Source organism: Vidua macroura, chromosome Z (genome assembly GCF_024509145.1).
Source record: "Vidua macroura isolate BioBank_ID:100142 chromosome Z, ASM2450914v1, whole genome shotgun sequence".
Lineage (NCBI taxonomy): Eukaryota > Metazoa > Chordata > Aves > Passeriformes > Viduidae > Vidua > Vidua macroura.
The window spans coordinates 71,545,649-71,563,893 of NC_071611.1; the positions used below are offsets into that span (position 1 = coordinate 71,545,649).

At 37.8% G+C, this 18,245-nt stretch overlaps 1 protein-coding gene across 1 annotated transcript in view; it reads right to left on the reverse strand.

The window, feature by feature from the left end:
* Positions 1-18,245, reverse strand: part of EPB41L4A (erythrocyte membrane protein band 4.1 like 4A) — a 113,846-nt gene that overhangs the window by 82,598 nt on the left and 13,003 nt on the right. The gene's annotated exons all lie outside the window — the stretch shown is intronic.

The window sequence follows — 18,245 nt, forward strand, 5'->3', positions numbered from 1 at the left end:
ATTCCCTTGGTAAGAATAATTTTTTTTTTCCATTTTTCACCTCCACATTTGCAAGCATGATCATGCATCCTTTCTGTTACTAAAATGCTTATTATATATGTATCTACTTCTTCTTACTTTTTTTGCATAAATCCACTAAAATCAATACAGCTGAGATATGCCCAAGGAAACTTCAGCATTCTATTCCTAAACCTATTCCTAAAATAAATATCATCACACAATACCAAGATCCAAGTGGCTAAGACAGGTTAATTACCAAAATCCTGTTGAAGAAGCCTACACTTCAAATATACACCAGTGAACTTTATATTCATTGTGCAGCTCCTTCTTTTAAATTAGAAGAAAAAAAAATTACAATCCTAGTCATGAAATTCAGTTTTAAGTTCTTTCCCTGGAGATCACAAATGCATTGCATATTTGACAATGGCAAAACAATTTTTTAAATCTCTATCCGGTTAATTTTATGAGTGCAATAAGTCTTAGGGACTTGAGACTTTTCAGGATCTTCAGCTGATACAAGTAGAAGAGCCTCAGCTGGGTTCACAGTGCAGTTCACAAGACCTGTAAACACCCGGTGTTCAAACAACAGTTACAAACCAGTTGGCTGCACTGTTCCAGGTGACAAAAATAAAGAAAATGTTTGAATAAGTTAGATGCACAGCTGTTGAAAGTCAAAGTCAAAGATATTGTTGGCTCACCAAATAGCAGAATATTGTAGGTCTTACTACGTTCCCCTATAAAATGTTTGCTCTCAAATCTGTCACAAAGGAGACAAGGTGTGCAACTCCACTGTCAAAACAAAGTGGCATAAGTAGGTTCCAAATGCTTCACTGTTTGACAAGTCAGCTGGTGACATGGCTGTTTTGACAGCACTTAACTCATTGTGTCCTAATCCTGCATTCAGTGCACAAGCAAGATACTATTCAGAAAAACTGCATTTCAAAGAAGGGCTTATATACATAACATTTACCAAAATAAGCACAAATTTAAGACCTAACAAACAAACTGGGAAGTTTAAGATTTCTGTTTTATGGAAAAGGCAATTTTTTGGAGTCAAATTATTTCAGTAGCTTGATAAACAGATGCTCATAAAATAGCAAGCAGAATACATTGCCACTAGGACTATGAAGAGGGCAAATATTTCCTTCTAAGTAATTTTATAGCCATTATAATACCTATTTTTGCCTGGTTTCAGAAGCCAGACCCAAAGAAGGTAAGACCAGTTGCTGTTAATCTGGTATATTCACACTCCTACCATCCTGGGAAAGTTCTGGGCTAATTAGGACCAGAAGTTACACATCAAAAGTCTTGTTAATTTATAGTCACCATATCTAGACAGGGATGAAGTACAATTTTTTTATATTATTTACAGACAGACATGAGAAAATTCATGTTTATTCCTCACTCTCTCCTGTTTGCCTGAGTTGCATTACATTGATTAAGCCTCCTTTCTGTAAAAATGTAAGTTTATCCAAGTCTCACACAAAGATAAACCAGGATAAAGTTCTGCAGAGAGCTGCAAAGCTGGCTAGTGGGGTGGAGCACATGGACAAACAAGCATCCACGAGAACTTATCTACATTGCAGAGAACTCAAGGGAGGATGTGGTTACAGCAAGAAACAACAAAGCCAGTCTCTCATCACAGATGCACAGCAAGAAAATGAAGGATCACAAGATGCAGCAAAGGAAATCCCCGACTGGAGAAGGAGTAAGAGCAGAAACAGGCTGCCATAGCCACAGTTTACGGAGCTTCCGCAATTAGAGAGACTCAAAACTCACCTGGGAAAGTTCCTGCTCTAACTTGGAAAGGAGATAAACTACATGACCTCCAGCAGGTTTTTCCAGCTTTAATGTTCCTATCACACAGTTTAACACAGCCCACAGAAGAGAGCTAATTAGTGCTGCATCACTTTATCTGCATTTGTCTGAAATTAGACTTGAATGTGAGTAAGTGGAAATAGTAGTTTGGGGTAAGGATGCGCATATCCCTGGCTTCCAAGGATGTTGTGAGAAACCTTTCTCATACAGAAATTATTAAAATAAATTTATATAATTGATACAACTATAAAAACAGGTGGAAAAATGGAAGATAGTCTGTAAAACTCCCAACTCCTAACAGAGCTTGTACAGACATCTAGTCACCAAGCATTATCAGTATTTTTTAATTGAAATGGTTATAAATAGTGCACTTACTGTTCCAAGACAACAGAGTATTGTTTCTCCAAATGCTACTCACTTTAACTTCAAAAATATTTTGAAGGTATAACTACACACACTGAAAAATATTTTTATGTAATTGTGACAGCATAGGATTAATTCATAGTGGACACCCTCATAACGACTATGCCCACAAAAATACTTTATGTTCATTTTTATACTGCTTATATTTATATAAAAGGAAAGCAAGAGTTAAAAGAAGTTACACAAATCTCTTAGATATTAATTACAACTCTTAACTGCAGTGAGATATTCTACTGTTAACCATCAAGTCAGCTTAAAATTAAAAGTAAACACACCAGAAGATAGGTTATGCATAAAGTCAATTACGCAACTCAGCTCTGTTTACCTATAGCAAAATTTCCAGAAATGTTGCCTCTGAAGAGTTTCTAAAGAGAATAGTTAGAAACTTGAGGCCAGCAGCACTTGTCATGAGTTCTTTTCAGTAATTATTAACAGAAGACTCTTAGTTCCAGCAGACTATTTTCAATAAATTACTGTGCTGCCAACAGGGCCACTTTGAAACAATGGCACAAGCATCTCAGTGACCCACTTAAAGCCATTTTAGTCACAGCATGATCTGATAACTTAGCATTAATTATAACATAAGATGACTGACTTTGCAATTCTTAAATTTACTTTTGTCTTTCATGGTTTTATTCAACCAACTTAGTTCTATGTACTACTATGAATTATTGCTTTTCAAAAGAGAAAATTTTGGACAGCTTAAACAGGGCCAGCTATAATCACCTCTATTGTAACAGGACAATGCTTTGATTTTCCTCTGGGAAAGGCAATAGCAAACTGAATTTGCTTACATTTACCAACTAGATGAGGAAAGAAGCCCAGTCCCAACAGAAACTGGAAATCAATCTTTCACTCTCCAGTAATTACTGCTTACAAACTGGCAAAAATTAAAACAGAGCCTTGTTGTTACACAGAGCTGATATCTCAGAACCTAGCACTGACGTTATGGATGTAATTTCTACCATTTATGTCACACAGTCAAATCTGCTATGTTTTTGAAACATTATGTTGATAGAGGAAAACATTTCTTGTGCATAACTTATAATTGAAATACATAGACAATTTCCTTATTAGAGCTTCGCAGCTCAAGCAGTTCACAGCCAAATCTGCAGCCACAATTAAAATTAATTCTTCTTTTATATATGGAAATGAGAAAGACAGTGTCTGGAAAAATGCAGGGTTGAATACCAAATTCCAAGGATCTTTATCTGAACTTTTTTTCTTTTTCCTTTTTCTTTTCTTCCAGCACGGGAGAAACAAATGCTACTTGCCTACAAAGCTCAGGGAGACTATATAGCATCTCACAGTTCAAAAGTCATCTCCAAAACAAAAGTTGCAAGTTGCAATTTAATAGTTGCAGTTTAATTATTATTAAAATTTTCAAGCACAAATTCTTTAAAAGCCGGTTGTTTCAAAGGCAAGATGGTTCTTAGTTGTAACAAGCAAAGTCCTAGCTCATTATGGGCTAGGCACCATCAGAACTGTATAAGTTTAGCATTTAAAAGGAAAGTTCCTTTCCTGCCAGTGTACTCCTTAAAACTTTATACCTAAATACCTTTCAGGGAACTTTTCTAACACTTCTTTTGCTGTTTTATACAGAAAAATGAAATAAAACATTCTGACCTTAGGTAATTTCATGACTCAAGACACTAAGATAGCCTCCCAGGGCAAAACACTATTTTATAACCTCCACTCTATAGGCAGATAGATAACTTATGGCTTCTTCAGATTACAGCTGTACCCTGATTTAAATAAGTGCAATCAATTAACATGCAAGATATTTGTGTTAGTAATGCACAAGAGACGATACTTATCTTACTGGTCCTTCATTTTCTTATCTTTATAAAGCCATTGGAAAGAAAATAAATTAACTCAAAATTTCAGCCCAAATCTGTCGTACTCCAGCCCCAGGCTCTGTTTTGGAAAGGAATATTGCGATAATTGGACCCCACACAGAAAACTTTGATTTAAAGCTGTTGCCTTAGGCATTGGTCCAATTTGTCTATAAAACAAAACTGAATCAGGTCTCAATCAAGAAATTATGCTGTGGATGCAAAGGTCACCTGTTAGTTGCACCATTTTCCACAGGCAGGTTCCACAAAAGCAACACATTTTCAACTCAAGAACTTATGTTTCAAACCAACCCAGTTGAAGACTGTTATTAACAAAGATTATTAGCATTGTTGGCTTATCTATCCATGTGGTGACACTATGCTACTGTCTCATTCAGGCCTTCCAAATTCTTTGGAATCCAGTCCACACAGTCTCATCTCAGGACGCGCCAGTCCCCCATGTCCTCACATCCAGATCCTGCAGTACCACAGAGCTACCCTGAGCTTGAGGAATTTGCAGCAAACCTGCTGCCAGCTTGAGAAGGCCATGGCCATGCACCTGTGCCTGCCAGTAGCCTCTGGCATGGGAAGTTCTGAGGCATGTGAGCAGATAAGTTTGTTGCAAGCAGAGAAAAATAAATTCTCATTATTAGTATGCAACATCTGGTTTAACTTCAGCCAGTGCTCACATTATCCACCCAGAAGGACTGGTGAATTGATCCTAGGCCATTCTATTTATTTGAAATTTAAAAAAAAAAAAAAAAAAAAAAAAAAGCCACTGGAGGTTCCAGGACCCAGTAATGTGTTTTTCAATTAAAAACTTTCCATTTCTTGAAGAAATAAGTAAACATTATGTAAATTAGTTTGATTCCTAATTTGCTGGCCTTCAAACTGCACAACAGTACTTTAAACCTAAAGAAAGTCTCCACAGCGTATGAAACCAAAGCCACAATACCACACCTCCTTCTGCTAATCCACATGAGGAGGGCACTTCAGCAGAAAATCTCCAACCTGAGACACAGCAAACATGATATTAAAGAAAATACAAATATAAAACATACTCTTCTGTGGAGCAGGAAATAAGTTCACCACTGCATGTTCCTCAAACCCCTTGAAGAGACCTAGAGATGTTGTCCTCCTGCTCCTCTCCAAACAGTGATAACAAAAGTAGTCTTTTTCATTATAAATTATTAGTACAATTTTTGCAGCAGAACATATCTCAATATATGCAATTTAATTGTGGAACTTTCATGCTGATCACATACCAAAATAAACAATCAGAAATTCATGATCAACATTACTTTCTCATATACAGTTTCAAAGCTGGAGCTTGCAGTAAGAAACAATTACAAAGATCTTCCATTCAAAGATCTTGCCATATTGACACTTTTTCCTCCTTTCTTAATTTTTTTTTCCCATTTTCATTACGGGAAGAATAGTATTAATATGCACCAGTAGTAAAAAACCATGAAAGAGTAGGTGTTTTACACCAAAGCTAAAATGCCTTCTAAAACCCTAAAAAAATTAAATTATCAAAAGTGTCAGAAATCTACTCCTTCTGCAGCCAACATGAATTGTATTTGAAAAAGCATTAAAAGCCACAAAACAAAACAAAGGATGACTGAAACAAGCATAAATAACTCTTATAATTAGTACCTTTTAAAATACAGCTAAATATTTTTGAACTACAGTAAGTGTAGAATAAAACTGAATGTATCAACTCAGTGTTAAAACAGGAGTGGGACAGCAATCATCCACTATGACTATTGCCAAGCACATATATAACTTAGTATTTTCTCAGTATTTCAATTTATCCAATACCCTTCCTCATGAATATGAGCAGCATTGTCATAAACTTTTACAATAATATATTCTTGTTCTAATTCAAGGAAACCAGGCTGCTAACATTTTGTGTCCAAAATCTTTATTGTTATAGTGAGTAGACTTGGCTGGCTTCCAGATGCCCACCCAGTTACTCCCTCACTTCCCCACCTCAGCTGGACAAAGGCAGAAAACAAGATTAAAAGCTCATGGGTCAAGATACAGACAGAGAAATTGCTTCATCAGTTACTGTCACAGGCAAAACAGACTCAGCTTGGGGAAAGGTGATTTAATTTGCTGGCAATTACAAGAAGGATGGTGAGAAACAGCAGCAAAATTTAAAATGCTTTCCATTTCCCCTTGCCAGGCTCAATTTCACTTCACCTCTGAGTCCTGTTTCCCCTCCCCAAGCAGTGCAGAGAGATGGGGAGCAGGGGTTGTGATCAATCCACAACCGCCCCTCACTGCCGCTCCATCCTGTCCTCTTCTCCCCTGTTCCCCTCACAGGGGCCAGCCCTGCAGACCCCAGCACAAAAGCCTTTCCATGTAAACACAATGTGATTGTGTAAATAGACTGCAGAATAAGCCTTTGAAAGCCTTATTAGAGTGTTCCATAATGATGTTATTCTGGATGGTGGGAGCAGGGAAAGCTCTGTTTATAGGTTTCATAACATTTCAGCTTCAGTACCAGAAACATCATATGTAAAATTTCCTTCCCCAAAATAATTAACCACAGTCAGGGAAAAAAAAAGTAAAATCAACAATTTTCTGTGTGTAAAATAAATGTGTATTATGGGAGGGGTCTTTTTTTCCCACACACACACTCAAATTTTGGAGTCTACTATAACTGCAACACTTTACTGGAGATGTCTGGCAGTTGTAAGTAAATCTACCCTAAATAATGTTTAAAAGTAATACTATAAAAAAACACCAATGAACTATTAATTAAATTAAATAAATGTTGTGAATTATACATCCTTAAAGTACATTTTTTAGTAGAGAACTATCTTCCAAGTTCAAAGGAAGGCTTTGCAACAGTTTTTCTATGACCTGCAATATAAGACGCCCCTAGAAAAATTTGTAGACATTCCAAAAATCACTAAAGTGACAAGTAATGAGAAAAGCCAGTTATTGGTGAAAATAATCTGAGCCTCTTGGTAAGACAAGCTCTCTGAAAACACGCATTCTAATAACTGCAAAGGGCAAGACCATCTATAGCAAGAAAATACACCAATTTTATGAAGTAAGGTTTGTGTCCTGACAAGCTGCAGCTCTGAACGGAATTTGACCATCACCGGGAATAAGCAAGTTAACCTGAGACCACAGTGATGCAGCAAGGGGAGGGAGAGAACACAACAACCCCGTGAACTTCTGTTCCAGGGATCGCTGTAGGAAGGTGGCAATGCTTTAATATAATTGAAGAAATGTAACTAGTTCTTTTCTGGTTCTGTACTTCAAGAATTCAAACTCATTCAGATGGGGATTTTTGAAAAACAAACAGATAAACTCTGGAAATCTTGTCATTTGGGAGGGGTCAAAGAATGTTGAAATATTCAGTGTATCAGAATGAGATTAAACATGATTTGGTCTGTGCCTCTCAGTATCAAGACAAGGAAGGCCTCTGACAGAGACCTTTTAAGAGCAAAAGGCAGAGTAAGCTGAAATGGATAAAAGATATCTACGCAAATTTGCAGCAAACATTAAAAAGAATTAACAGTGACAATAACAAAAATGACACGTCAAACAACCTAACAGGTGATACAGAAACACTTAACTTTGCGTTCTCATCATTTTTAAAAATTGGCACAAATTTCTGGAGAGGCAATATACTGCATATATCTAAATTTTCACCAGCTAGGGAATACAGAATGATTTCTGGGTCAAGACTGTTAACATGATATCACCAAAATTAAACATCCACCATAGTCACCAATCACAGCTGCAGTGAAGGATGTGTGGCTTTCTCCAAACACATCAGAAGAATGTATATTTCAAAGCCTAGACACTTCACTCACATGTTCATGTTTCCAGTTCAGAGCACTGCCAACAGAAGGGCTCACATTGAAGTTCTCTATAACTGTCCTTTAGGAATAGCCATGCTAAGGATCTAAATTATCATGTTGGAGGGGGATGGCTCAAGGCAGTGCAATTCTGAAGCCAAAGACTCCTGTGGTGGAGGAGTTAATTTCTTTTTTATTTTTTTCCTTTTTTTTTTTTTTTTTTTTTTTCTTTTTCTGTCCAGAGGGGTGAAAAGACTACTGGCTGGTATAACTCAACTCCCCAAAAACTAAAGTACTGCCTCTGGTGACACTCAGATTTTCTCACTGTATCAGGCAGCAGCAAAACCTACAGAAACCTCCATTGCTCTCTCATGAGAAAGCTTAAGCTAAATTTTACATGAAACATAAAATACCTGTTAGGCTTTATCTTACAGGTATATTGCATAATATCAGAGAAAGTAGGTGTGGTTACTCAGTAAATAAACTAGGACCCTTTTTCCCCCTCTGTTACTTCAATATCAGATACCATTCTCTATTTCCAAGAAGATACATCCCTTCATTTCTTTTTGTTTACAGCAAGAATGTATCACTGGATTCAAACACCGATGGACAAAAAGTGCTCTCAAACAAGCAGGTACAATGTGAAAGGGTTGGAAAAATTACTTCTATATTCAACTGCAATCACTATGTCAATAGCAATCCTGAAGCTCTGGGATTCATTAAGTGAAGGGCAAAATAATAGCACAAACATGACAGCAGCTCAAGAAAGCAATAATTTCATTTCAGGTATAAAGGAATATTCTAATGTATTTTGTCTAAAAGATGAATGCCAATTTTTAGGCATTTAGCTTTCTTGCTGTGCTTTTGACAGACAGGCTGCTCTGTCATATCTGTCTCTGCAGGTTTATGAAACTTCATAAGCCAGTAAAAATGAGCTAAAGTTTGGTCAGTTTTACATAATGATTGCTCCAAATTTGAAGCTGCATTGAAATTTGCACTTAAAGCAAAAACAAAATCCTTTTCCTTCACAAATTATGGGTGGGTTTTGCTTCAATTGGCACAATCTGCCATAAAAGGCACTTTTCTTCTTATGGATGCTGCTTTTTGAAGAATGAAAAGAATTACTGAATTACTTAGATGAAATAAGCAGGCACAATTTCTGAGCTGATATTCTCAGACTTTATCCTTTCTGACAAGTTTTAGTGTCTGTATTCCACTCACATTTATTTATTTATGTACTACCTGAAACCAAAAATTCCTTGTTCACGGTAATTTTTCTAAGTCAGACACAAAGCACTTTGAGATCTCCATTGTCACACTTTGACTTCCATATGCAAGCCACACATGCAGATTAACTTGTCACAACTGATGTGATCTATACCAAAAATAGATAATGGGTACTTTAAAACTGCATTTCAGTTCTTCCTTTCAAGAAGAAGTGAAGAGAAGTAAGAACTACTTGGAAGAGAATGGATTTTGTTTAAAACGAGATGGAAACCAACTGTACAAATACTATTTGGATTCATTAGTGGGGGTGGCTTTGTCTACAGCCATCAGCTCTAAATTTGCTTTCAAATTTTGAAAGGACTCAGATAAAGAATACCCTTCTTCTGTATCTCTGGCTGAGTGAGAGAGAAAATGAGCTCTTGCTTCAAAGCCATATGCCTGAGACCAAAACATCCCTAAGCTGCACTGAAAGCAGTTGTGCATTAGGCTTCATATACTGATAAGCAACATAAGACACGGCAGTAAATGTCTGCTTTCAACACAGTAAAGCAACAAAAAGAAAAAAAAATCAGCCCTATAGTCTGTTTTCTTAAAGTAAGCCTTTCTTTTCTGCAAAACAGAAAGAAAGTAGGTAGCAACTGGAAGGATGTCCCTGGAGCTCCAGTCATGAAGGAGACAGCCAAAAATGCATTAAATGCAGGCAGAGCAAAAGAGCAGAAAGAGTTAGAAGGAGACGGAGCTTGGTTCCTTTCTTCCTCACACCCCAAGCTCTGTGCCCTCCGTGAAAGAAACAAACACCTTCTCCTGCCTAACAGGGAGGGCAGCACAAATATCTGCCTTCAGGGAGCAGCACATGAGCTTTGCATGTCCCCTGTGCCCCATCCACCCACTCTCACCCTCTTGTGAGACTCCAGTTGTGAGCTGTTGGTTCTGCAGAACCATCACCTGATCATGCAGGACGTGGTGAGAAAGAGCCTGCCTAACAAGCCTGTACAAGCAACCAAGAAAGAGGACCAAAAAAACCCTACACTCACAAAACCTCATAAAAACAGAATAAAAGGGAAAAGGTAAAAAGAGAACAAGGATGAAATAGGAACCAAAAGGCAATCAAAGTGTACTTCTAAAAAGCTCAGAGAACTGGCTGTCAGGCATCAATTTATTGTGCAGGTTTATCCATATCTGGTTTTAAAATGTGATTTTTACCTCCCTTTGGGTACTGCATGTAAGGCTAATTACAGAACACTCCCAGGCAGGTGAAGTATACAGAACACAGCCTGGATTTGCTTTATATTCCCATCATACTATTTATCACCTACAAGACAAAAATCCTATGCCTTCTGCAGTCCCTGCCTACTCCAAGGCTTTCTGCTGTTACATAGGTGAAAGGATAAGATATCTTGGTAATTCACAAACAGAATACAGGGCAGAGTAATTTGCGAGAAGTGATCTAGAAACAGAGGCTTTTCAGCAGCCCCAGTTGGACCAAGTAGGGATAAAGGAAAACATTTAAGTGCTCTGCCAGAAAGTTACTAACATGCTGGTAACCACACATAATCTCCAAAATTCTTTGAAACAGACCCAGACATGCTGTTGAGATTTGTTGTTTATTCACTTCTAAAAATTGGCTAATTCTGTGTTCATTTGTGGCACTGTGAGAAGCATACCTGGCTTTATGAAACCATGACTGGCACCCCACAGTCATGTCAAGACAGATTATTTCCACAGTGATGCTCCACAAAACCTGTCATGAACCAGAACTGTAATACTGCTATTTTCTTCACAAGCTCACAAAGTACTTAAAAGTCCAGACAACAGCTATAAACACACTTCTAAACACTGTACTAGTAGAAACTTTGGGAATATTCAGGTCATATCCAAAGGTTCTCTAGTCTGGCCTCACTTCAGCTCAGAGCACAGCAGTGTACAGAAATAAAGCACAAAAACATACCTGGCCTACTTAGACAATGCACTGCAAACATCCTTCAGAAAAACAAAATAAAATGAGCTCTTTGCTCATAGATTTCCTGCTCCCTGCTATTGTGTCACTGGGACAACCAACTCTGTCTCCACTGACCTGTTTTCCCTGACACCTTGCTGTCCCACACCACAGGTAGAAACCCCTGGAAATGCAGCAACATTAACAATGCACAGCTGGAATCACAGAATCACAGAAGGGTGGAGGCTGGAAGGAGCCACAATGGGGTCATCTGGTCCAGCTGCCCTGTTCAAGCAGGGTCATCCCAGGATTGTGCCCAGGTTCTAGAATACCCCTAGTGAGGGAGACTCCACATCCTCTCTGGGCAGTCTATTCAGTGCTCAGTCACTGCACAGTGAAGAAGTTCCTCCTCATGCTCAGGCAAAATTTCCTGGACCATTTTCAAACTCTGTAAGTTTAGTGCGCAGTCAATGGAAATCTACAAAGCCATGTAAAATAGGAAATATACCACTAGGAAACCATACCTGAAAATCCTGGCCTTACATTTTAAGGAAAATATACCCAGAAATCTCAAAAAATACACTACTTTTAGGATTTTAAAATGTAGGCTAAATCTGTGAGTTCACATGATCAGGTAATATATTAAATTTTGGGGGTTTATGTTAATACTGTGTTTACATGTTAAATTGGTTCTCTTGACAAAAATGATTGAGACATGAAGCAAACATTATGGGATGTGTGTGTGTGAAATCGCCTATAAAATGAAAAGATGGCACTGAACACCAATGTATTGAAACTTTTACCACCAATTCCTGTTCTGCTAGAACATTTATGTTGTTTTTTAAATTGCCTAAATATCTCAAGAAAATTACACACACATACACATTTTTTCCAGGCCCTTGTCAAGGTCTTTTTCGACAGAGGAGAAAGTGATAAAAGTGATAAAAGACCTTTAGTCTTTTGAAATCTGCGAAAAATGTGACATTTAACTAAGCTGTCTGTATAAAGATCCAATTACAATTCCTTAAATTTACATCATCTCAGTCAGCAAAGGTTACTGATATTGTACATCACATGGACAACACATCTTTAAATTTCTTCCCATTGCAACCAAGTCACAAAAATTCTGAGCACCTTCTGCTCTTTCACAAGAGGTTCAAAGCCCTCTTTCAGACTTTTAGGAATGGCAGCTCAGCAGTTCTTCAGCACACTTGCATTTTCAGCCATCAGTCTCATGGAAAAAGGCTCTCGTCTTTCAATTACTTTTTTAGGTAGACTCATAGATAGAGAGATCCCAGCATAAATTACATTTATATTTCTATGTACTGTATACTCTTTTACATAAAGGATATAACATTTTTTGAAAGGCATTTTTACATTATGTATTTTTTTATTCTATTTAAGGCTAATCTTTTCAGTAACTCAGTAAAACCAAATAGTTACAAAACTATACAGGTCCTTTACACAGAACATATCCAGATGCTTAAAAATCCTGAAAATTCATTTTCACAGTCAATATTTACACAAGGTTTTAGATTTCCAGCTACGCAATTTAATACACTCTTGTTCACTATAATCTCAAACCCGCTCAGGTTCTATAAGCCAGAGAGATAATGAATTTTAGTCTGCTAATTAGCCTGCTGAACTTTAAAGTGAAACTTTTTCTTGCTGACAACAGCCTACTGCAACATAAAGGTGAAGTTAAAGGTTAATATGGGAAAAATATTTCTGCTATCTGACAACATTATGTCAAAACAATATTACACATTTTAAGATGCATCTTCTATGATGGATGTTAAGCCTGTTCAGAAGGCTGCAGGGAATAATTCCCCATGTAATAAAAAACAGTGATCTTAGAACAGGCACAATGCATTGGAGCAACACTTTTTATTTGTAAACTCTTGCAATGACATCCTAATTCCTAATGTATGTGTGGTTGCATTAAATCTGCCATCAACAGAGATGAAAGTCAATACTGAGCCCAGCTATAAAACACAAAGTTAAATAAATGCATGGAGCAGGCAAGTAACACTAAAAATGTATTGGTGATAGCATATAATCCATGGATGTGCCTTTTTCTTTTTATTTAAAGAAACAACAGTTCTACTGTGGACAAGGAATCAATTCCTACACTTCAGCACAAACATTTTTAATAACAACTCTTAAAACATGGCATATATTAAGAAAGTGAGGAAAGAATAAATGCTTTTAATAAAAGCATTTATCAAAGTATTTCTGATGCAAAGGAGAGGGGGGAAGAAAAAATAAATAGGTTGAATGAATTATGACCTCAGTTTATCATGTTACACTGTATTCTGTAATTATTTATTGCATTTACTATTCATATACACTCTGTTAAGTGAAACAGGATGATAAAACTCTTTCCAGCAAGATGAAAAATAATCCCATCTTTTGTAAATTAACTAAGGCAACTAAATTTTCTTTGAAATACTCCTATTTTGCTCATCCAAGTAACATTTTTGCAAAAGATGAAGAGACATTAGTACCTCTGACTAACAAACTGCAGAGCTGTTCTGAGAGTGCCTTTAGAGAAGGTCCTTGATAAAATGCACTGACTTCAGCCAGAGGTCCTTGTGCCTGTCTTTCAGATTGCAGGGCATTGCATGGCAGCATTTAGACTTCTCACTGTGCGGATGAGGGGGTATCTGAAGGAAGACAGTAGGTTAATTCCTTGTCTACACCCCACACAGCTTAAACAGGAAAGTCTCAGCAAGTTCCCCGCTGGGGGCTCCTCACTTGGAGGGGACCTGGTGGGCTTTGATCCAAGAGATCCAGCTCCCACCTGCCCACAGCACCTTGACAGGGCGAGGAAAGGGAGTGGCTGGGACCAGCCCTGTTCTAGCCATGGCCAGGTGACATACAGCTCCTGAGGGACCACTGCCAACTGGAGTAAATTAAAGCAGACCTCAGGCTACCTTACACAGGGCTGGGACAAGTCAGGAGAGGAGAAACATGCAGCTGTAAATCAGACTTGAAGATAGACTTCAAGAATCACTCTCTTAATCAAAGACATTTTTCCTCTTAATTTTGTTGAGCATTAAGAGTTTTACAAATGTCTGCTTGGCCTATCTCCATGCCTCCTGTCTCCATAGCCAGACTTACAAATACCAACAATTCTAGGCTGGAACAAGCATGAATGGGAAGGGACAGCACCTCTGCTGTGTCATTCCTATTTCTACTGCACTCAGGATTCTTGGATCTTAAAAAAAGGTGCTAGAGTTAAAAATTCAACTGCAATACCAGTGCTGCTATCCCACTCCCCTAGCCCAGAAGGTGCATCAGGTGTGTAACTCAAAACAGGCTGTTCCTGACACCAGCAAGCCAAGTGCCAAATTGGAGACCAATATCAAATGCTGTGCACGAAATGCACTAAAGTTCTACAGGCCTTCAGTTACACAACCCAGCAACAGTGGAAAATATTGATTCAATGTACTTTTTCGGTTTCTGTGATTTTGCTGCCTGCATAGCAGATGGCAAGAAAGGTGGTTAATACCATTTACAGTTTCAGTCTAATCCTTCACTATCAGAATGATAGCATGACCACAAAGACCCCAGAGCACTTCTCAAACACGAAAGGTCAGAACTAATCTAGTAAGAAGCTATTACAAATGGCTTCTTCAAAGCCTGAGACCAGAATGCAAATAGCAATGAGTTCACTTGAAGGAACTTCCTGAAATCACAGAATCTTTTAGGTTGGAAAAGATCTCCAAGATTATCAAGTCCAAACTCTGACCAATCTAGATTGTATCACTTAGTGTCCTGTCCAGTCATTTCTTGAACACCTCCAGGGATGGTGACTCCACTACATCCCTGGACAGTCCATTCCAATGCTTGAACAATGTTTCCATGAAGAAATTCTTCCTGATGTCCAACCCTCAGACAGATTGAAGCTATGTCCTCTTGTCCTGTTGCTAGATGTTTGGAAGCAGAGGGCTCTTCGAAAAACCATATGTTTTCTAAAAACCATGAATTTTCTAAAATCTTTCTAAAATTGTGTGGTTTACCTCTGGGAAGTAAATATATAAGCATTTAAAAATGAGAAGGCACACTGGATGCAACAGTGTACTGGAAATTATAAATATTGGATGCATAAGCCAGCAAACTTAAATTTCAAAATTAATTCTGCAGAGACAAATCTGTCCACAGCTGTAGGCATTTTTTAAGGGGAGAGGGGTCAGGAAGTTGGCAGAGCTGGTAGGTGAGGTTTGTTTGCATATTTTTTTGCTCTGCTTCTGTTTTGTGGGTTTGTTTTAAGTCAACTCTTTTTCTTTTAGTTTAAATAAAATCCCAGATTTTATGAATTAATTATGACTTCAGTTTATCACATTACACTGTATTCTGTAATTATTTATTGCATTTACTATTCATATACACTCTGTTAAGTGAAACAGGATGATAAAACTCTTTCCAGCAAGATGAAAAATAAAATAAAATAAAATGTGTTTGCTTGAACACATTTCCAGTCTTCAGGATCCTCTCAGATCTTCTAAAAAACAACTGTATGAGAACTTGTATCTGGTAGAAGGTCCTATATCTGAAAAGATCAATTTTAATTAAAATATATGTTTCATACTGCGGTGCTTATTTCCCCTCATGCCACTTGCCCCTTCTGCTTTATTACTTGGTGATTTATTTAAATCACCATGATTTAGAGACGAGACACAAAAAGGAATGCTAAAATACTGTAGTTTCCCTGTGGTATGGATTGTAAAAGATACAATTACTAATCCCTGACTCCCAAAACATAAAGTCAAAATAGTGAAACAAACCAAACAAACAAAAAAAACCATTTCCCCATTCCCACTTTTTTAAGTGCAGAGAAATGAAGCCCAGATTGTCCCAAGTGCTGTAGAAACAAGAACTGCATACTGCTCATTTACATGCCATCTCAAGCCTTTGGCTAGCAGACTGATGCTACCAGCAAGGAAATAATAGAGCAAGAAGAACTATTCAAGGAAGGCAAGAGGAAACTGCAAAACTCTGAGGACATACTGCAGGAACAAAGATGAAGGATCCTGGGGGTACTCAGAAACACTGAGCGTGAGAGAAGCAGCTACGGTAAAACAAACCCAAATCCTGATATTTTCCTTAGGTACATGAGTAGGAAAGATGGTGGTGGAAGACGTCTGCACACAACTTAATGCTCTATATTCAGGTAACCTCCTCCACCCTGGCTGTCAGACAATTGCCTGGGTGTCTTCCTCTGCTCGAAGTCAAAGCTTCCAGCATCTCCTAGCATCAAGTCTTCTAATGTTCTATTAAAAAGCATGTGGAAAGAGGTTAAGGATCAAATGTATTCTGTGCACAGACCCACCAAAGTCAGGAAAACATGAAAGCAGATTAACTGAAAACAAACATGACCCTGACGAGATGTCAGGGAAAGCTTTCTACTACAAGACTAACAAAGGACTGCAGCTGAGCTCCTGGGAGGCTCCTTTAGTTGGGGTTTTCAAAAACAGATCACACTAAGAGAACCTGTAAAGAATAAACCACATAATTGTGACCTCAAGCCCTCATAATTCACTGTACATTGACTATATATCCTACTCATCTGATTCCCTCCTGTCCTTGCTGTTCTACAGAAGCAATCCTGGCCATTGAGAAATGACAACTTTACCTTCAAGAGGAAAAGAAATCATAGCACTTGCTTTAGTTCCAAGCTTCCACACAGAAATATGCAGGCTTACTGGTTTTAGGAGTCAGCAGGGTTCATGCCTTTGAGCTCCTCTCTGCAACCATGACAACAGAAAGTTTATTTCAAATGAAAGCAAGAAAGAAATTCAAGACTTTGCATTGACAAAAACACCAAAGTGAAATCTACTGTAAGAGTCAGACTGAAGCGTTGCAGATTTGAACCTCACAGAGAAATCAGAGCCCTTCAAATATGAAAGCTGAACCACCACCACCACAACAAGTGAAGGCTCTTAGCCAATAGCAAATAAAAGGTAATGCAACTAAATCCTCTTAGTGCAATCTAAAATAAACTGAATTACTAAATATTTGCTATTCATGCATATGGACAGCTACCAGACTGAACACTTACCAGTTTGATCACATGTCCAAACCTTTCTATAGAAACTTGAAAGAATCAGCAGGGCCTGCAAATACTACACATAAGTAAAATATTTAGATACTATAATCCCTCTGGGGGACTGAATTTCAGATAGAGTAACACACCAACCTGAATCACAGAATTTTCAGCTCAGTGTCACCACCTAAATGACTCTATGACAGCCAAACCTTCCTTTTGAAGTACAGTTTTAATATCTTCCCATGTGAAGAATTGCTATGTGGCAAACATTTCTTTGTCTCAGCAGCAGCTGTTCCTTAAAACTGTTAAGTCCACAGCCTCAATAGCATAAAATTCTCTATCTTTTCTAGCACTGAATTTCTTACTCAATTCTAGAAACTCTGTTTCTAGTACTGAGTAAGAAAATGCCAGCTCATACAGCTGAGATGCTGCTTCCCGGTCTCAGCTCCTGGGTCAAGCTCTCATATACCAAGTACCTCGATCTTAGTGACACTGTTGTCCTGATATTTACTCTGTAACCAGTAATTCAGTCCTGAGAAGTTTTCAGAGTTGCCTGAGTGCCCAGTACAATCTTTAACTTTTGAAAGACTCTTATGCAAGCACCTAAATAGTTCTGAAACACCTGTGTCTTCTGTGTACAATTGCAATCCTGCCTATGATTATGTGATACATGATAATTCCCACTGAAACTGGCAGGCCCTTCCTCACCAAGGTCAGATCCTTCCAATTTCTTCATTTTATTATGCATAATTTCCTTCTGTTTGATCTGCACTTTATTTGTGTTGATATATTATTGCTTAAATGAAATTTGAGATAATTCAACACAGGAGAGTATTCTTTCCTCCTCTTGTAGCATGAACATGTGTGAGATGACTAAACTCCAACAACTGACTTGACTTATTTTGGCTTAAACAAGTGTCATTAGAGGATATAATTCCCCCCTGAAACAAGAACCAAAAACTAGAACAAATTCTTGTTTAAAATAATGTGTCCTTTTAAGCAGATCCAGCCTTCTATCTAAATGAGGTAGATCAAGGGGAAAAAAAAGAGATCACAACAATCATCTGTTATGACACATTTGAATAAGTCTATTATTTCACCAAAATATTGTTTCTGCTACTTTTTAGCATAAT